The following is a 5446-nucleotide window of genomic DNA, read 5'->3' on the forward strand; positions in this document are numbered from 1 at the left end:
GTCACAGGAGAGGGGCAGACACACTGGCCTTTGTCCCCAGGGTCTCCTCTCCCGGCAGCCTCCATGCCCAGCCCCCACCCGCCATGGCCTTGCCCAGGCCAGGACCGCTGGGGTCCCTGTCTTCCGGCGGTGGGGAGGGGCAGGGCCACCAGAGCGCCCCACGCACTGCCCACCCAGGCCCAGGTGGTGTCTCCCCTCGGCCCGCCTCCGGGTCCTTGGCACAGGGCCACGGGAATCAGCCTGGCCGTCTGCCTGGCAGTGCCCAAGCGGGCAGGCCCAGACCTGCCCAGAGCCGTCGGGGGAGGGAGGGCACGCCCGCAATCTGTCACTTCGTCCCCAGGTAGGCGGGCGCTGGTGGAGGTCTGTGGCACTCTCCCGGGGCCGCCACGTGCCAGGCCGCTGGTCTCCAGAGCGGTGGCATGAGCAGGGAGGGCCGCCTCAGGGGCTGGGCCCTGGCGAAAGGAGGCCCCAGGGCCAAGGCCGGCCGAACAGGAGGGCCTGGGGCAGCTGCTTAGAAAGCACGGGCCCTGAACCAGCTCTACCACAGGCCCCGAGACCACGCGGCCCTCTTTTCAGAAGACAGGCTCAGAGAGGTTAAGCGGCCGGCGGAGGTCGCACAGCACAGCCCTGCGCACAGGGCTGATGGAGTAGTTTCCTCAGAGTTCGGATAAGTAGTTTCCTCAGAGTCCACCCCTGACTGCACACACACCTTCGGCACACGCTCTGCCCACAAGGGGTTTAACAAGGCTGGGCCGGGCTCAGGCATGCTTCCTATTTGGGGAGGTCACTCCCACCCCCAGCTGAGCCGAGCCACCCAAAGCCCAGCGGGGGTGAGCGTCGGGGGTGGAGCTGGGGATGCGGAGGTCTGCTGGGAGGCAGAAGAGTGCCGGCAGCGCTGAGGCTGGGCAGAAGGCCGCCTCCCCTTCCCCGTGGGGGGCGGAGGGGGCACTGGTGTGCGGGTCGTGCGTGCTGACCCGAGGCTCAACTCGTTTTGCAGATGGACCATCCAAGCCCAGAGATGGAAAACACTTGGCTAACGTCACACAGCAAATGGCCGGCAAGACCCTGCAAGGCCCCTTCACGGCCACACTAACTGCAGTAAAGATGCCAACGGCCCAAATGTGCAGCACAGACGAATGGACAGACAGACACGGTCCATCCACACAGCGGGGCGTTGCTTGGTCATGAGGAGGCGTGGACACCCGCTGCAGCGTGCGTGAGCCTTGAGAACATCGTGCCGTGTGAGACAAGCCGACGCCAAGGACCGTGCGTCACGGTACTCTGCCCACCACGTCCACGGCAGAGGGACGCACAGACTGGGCCCCTCCACGGGGCTCCACGGACGGGGCTCAGAACCCTGCATCTCTACACCCGACCCGAGGTTCACCAGGACTCTGAGACAGACCCTCGAGGAGAGAGCATCCCATAGGCCCGCCCTCACCTGCCCCCCGGGCCCCCCCAGGGCCCACTCTGAGGACGGCCACCAGCTCCACTGGCGACTTGCATTCAGGTTCTTCCCTGGCAGAAAGAAGACCCAGAAGCCGGCCCTGCCCTGCTCACCGGGCGCCATGGGGCTGGAGCCAGGAAGCCACGGAGCCCCACGATTTCCAGTTTCCCTGGGAAACTCGCCGGTTGCCCTGAACCCAGGCCACTGACCACGAGTCCACGGAGCTGCAGACCCCGTCCCTGTGGGCGCCTGGGGCTCCTGCCAGGGTGTGAGGAAGGGGGTGTGCGATGTTGGGGCGAGGCTGGGGGCTGCAGAGACGCCGGACCCTGTGGGCCCCCCTCTTCTCTCCACGGGACAGGGTCTTCCCTGTCCCCACGGCAGCATTCCGGCCACGGACAGCACACCAACTCCAAAGCCTCTTCCTGTAAAGCCCCCCAGCCCCAAAGGCCTGCGTTTTAAATTTGGGAGCGTGCTCACGATGGAAACGTGGCTCTCACACCTAATGGAAATTGCTTCTGCAAACGCTGCGACTCATCTTAGAAACCGCACGTGTGTGGGGGGGGGGGTGAGTGCCGACGTGAGAAAACGCTCCCAGGTCATAAGAGTCATAAAGTGCAGACGCAGCATCTTGGACGGAAAGAGCCCCAGGCCGGTCGTGGGCGCCCTGGAGCGGGGGCGTCGTCCTCTCCCACTTTCAACCGCTCGGTGTGACTCACGGGTTTTCTCCCCAGGAGACCTGATATCTACTGATCTTTTCGTTTTCAGTCATCGTGGGGGGCACGCAGCCCCTCGCAGCGGGGAGCCCGCTGGTCCAAGGTCAGCGCCCCGGGGAAGACGCGGGCCACGCCCTGCACAGGGCCTCCGTGTTCACATCGCCTGTCACACCCCGTCCCACACTTCCCTCCCTGCCTGCTACCCTGTCCCCTCTCTGTCCCTACCTGTCCCCAGTGTCCCCCTCCCTGCCCCCACCCTGCCCCCNCCTGTTCTGCCCCATGTCTTCTCCGTTCCCCCACCTGTCCCCACATGTCACCTCCCTGCCCCTGCCTCGTCCCCACAGGTGCCCTCCATGCCCTCACCCCTGTGCCCACATGTCCCTTCACCATCCCCACCCTGTTCCCTGCCTTGTCCATATGTGTCCCCTCCATGACCCCAACCCCGTCCCCACGTGGCCCCTCCATGACCCCCACGCTGACCCCAGGGGCCCCTCCATGGCCCCCACTCCGACCCCACGTGTCCCCTCCATGGCCCTACATGTCCCCTCCATGACCCCACCCCGACCCCAGGTGTCCCCTCCATGGCTCCACCCCGTCCCGCGTGGCCCCCACCCCACCTGCATCCTCCAGGCTGGGCCCCAGCCTCCTCGGGAAGCCTCTGTCCTCCCTGACTCCTGGCCAGCGCGCCCCTCACTCTGCCCCATCACTGGCGGTGGGGGGAGCACCTCTCCGCTGTGCGGCCACAGGACACCTTGCTGCGCCGGCAGGATCGCCTCCCCCAGCCCCCCTGCCTGCCCTGGGCTCCAACACCACCTCTGAGAAACTGGGACCCCTGCGAGGCCCCCGCAAACAGAGGCACCCGTGCGTGGGGGTGGCAGTCCCCTCCCGCCGTCGGAGCCTGAGACCCGNNGAGGCCTGGGGACCTCCATCCTGACCCCCACCCACAACATCGTCTCCTCGGCTCTGTCACAAGGGCCGTGACGGGCCCCCTCCCCCACCAGTGACGCAGCAGACTGACCATCGCGCGGGGACCCGGGGCCATCCTGGGCTGGGCCCCTTCTAGTCACCCCTGTGGCCCCAGCCTGAGGGCGCTGAGAACGTTCTGGCGCCTGGAAGTCCCCTACCTGGGTGGAGGGCTCAGGCGCTCTCAGGGGAGGACGGAGGGGGCAGGCCACCCCTCCGGGCGATGGTGCCCTGCCCCGGGCGGCGGCCCCGCCGAATTCCAGCAGGACGCTCTCTCGGGGCGTTCAGGGCACTCGGTGCCGAGAGGCCTGTGCTGCCCCCGCCACCCGCCGCGGCAGGGGTGGTCCTGGCCGCGTGGGGAGCGGCCCGCTGGAGGATCCCACCAGNGCCACGCAGGCTGGGGTAGGCTGGGTCAGGACAGGGCTGGCCAGATTCTGGCCCAGGAGAGATGGGATCCCGCAGGGCCCGGGGAGGGGGCCATGGCCAGGGGCCTCATGTCCCCCAGAGACGGCTCCCCGCCGCCCCTCTGCCCACGCGGGGGGGGACACCGAGCCCTGGGAAGGAGGGACAAATTTAGCCTCCCCACCCTGGGCCAGGGTGCACTTGTGAAATATGAAAACAGCTGGAGGTACCCGATTAAGCCGCCCTCTCTCCCTCCTGGGCCAGGGCCCATGAGAAGGGGGCGGGGACCTCCAGAGCCGCCCCAGGAGCCCCCCCCCAGCCCCCGGGCCCTGCCCCGTCTCATCTGCCAGCCTCTTCCCCGGGCCACCAGCCTCCGTCATGGCCCNCCGGGCCCGACTGGAGGGCCGTGAGTGAGGTTGTCAGCAGTCTGGCTTTGAGTCTAGGGGTTGGCTCTGCACCCACAGGGCAGGCCTCTGACCACGTGGGCTTTGTGCGGTTCTGGAAGGAAACAGTGGTACCGCAGGCTTCCCGGGGCTGAGTCCAGGCCCCGGCCGCTTGCGATGCCCCAACAGCCCTGTGGGAAAGGGCTGTCGCAGACCAGCTCTTGGAAGAGGAACCAGCCCCGAAACGCCCAAGCTTTGCTGACCAGCACAGCGTCCCCAAGGGGCTGTGAAACCCGCAGATCTGCCGCTCATTTTACTATCAGTGTGGAAACGTGCACAGAGAGGTGAGGGCACCTGCCCAAGGGCACACAGCTAGTCAGGGACAAGAGCCATACCCAGTAGTCTGGCTCCACCAACCTTGCTCTCAACCCCTGCCCTCAACCTGGCCCGACCTCCTCAGCCTGCACACCATGCGTCCTGCCTGGAAAGCCCCTGGCCCACCCCTTTCTTCGCCCGGCACCCCGAAGCCCCTACCTGCGGGTACAGGGCCCCTGCCCTCTGCGGATCCACCAGAGCCCTGTCTCCAGTCCCCCGACCCAAGCCACGCCAAGCCACACAGCTCCTGTCCCGTCGTTTCCTGCTCTGCAGCTCGGCACGGCCCCGCACCCCCGCTCCGTGTCCCCCTCCGTCCATGCCCACGCAGCCCGCCCCTGCTGCTCTGTGGCTGTGTGACCGTGGACGGGTGTGCTGCCCATTCTGAGCCTCTGTTCCCTGCCGTGTGCGGGCCCCTGGCCGCGGCAAGCAGAGACCCAGAGACCCAGCTCGAGTGCGAGAAACAGCGGTGAGTGGCAGTTGACCAGGGGCCACTTAGAATCAGGCGGCAGCGGAGGAGGAAGCAGCCAGGCCCCGGCCAAGCGGTCGCAACGGTCACCGGCCCGGCCCTGACTCGTTAGCGGAGCCTCCGCTCCCCATCCTGGTCTGTGCAGGAATGAGGTGCCTGTAGAATGAGACAGATGAAGTCGCGTCCCAGGAGAAACCTTCGGAACGTCCCCGCAGCTGGGGCGGGCCCCCTTCTTCCTCACACACGTCAGCCCCACAAGGGCTCGGTCGCTGCTGCGTCCCCAGGGCCCAGGAGCGCTCGTGCGGCACGCTGGGGTGACAGCTGACCGCTGTCTGCGCAGGCGACCGGCAGGCACCTGAAGGGGGTGGCCCTGGAGCCCGGGGTCAGTGCCCAGACGCTGCCTCTCATCCATGGGGCCTCCGGGCACCCCACCTTTCTGTCTCCTCCCACCCTCCCCTCACAGGCCCTGTGTCGGCCCCGAGGGGTCACCCTGCCACAGGCCAGGACAGCGCCATCGGAGGTACCTGCTCTGTCCTCTGGAATCTTCCCCTCCCCAGACAACCCCGGGAGCTCCCTCAGCCGGGGCTCTGGGATGATCGTTCCCAAGCTGTCATCCCTCCCAGCCACCCTCCTCTAGACACCTCTACTTTCCTAGGAGACGCCTCTCAGATGGGTCCCCCCCATACACACCCTCCCA

General features: G+C 67.4%; 1 protein-coding gene across 1 annotated transcript in view; it reads right to left on the minus strand.

Moving 5' to 3' along the window:
• TP73 (tumor protein p73) overlaps positions 1-5446 on the minus strand; it is a 45284-nt gene that overhangs the window by 37819 nt on the left and 2019 nt on the right.

The sequence above is a fragment of the Crocuta crocuta genome, unplaced genomic scaffold (assembly GCF_008692635.1).
Source record: "Crocuta crocuta isolate KB4526 unplaced genomic scaffold, BGI_CrCroc_1.0 scaffold13, whole genome shotgun sequence".
Taxonomy (NCBI): domain Eukaryota; kingdom Metazoa; phylum Chordata; class Mammalia; order Carnivora; family Hyaenidae; genus Crocuta; species Crocuta crocuta.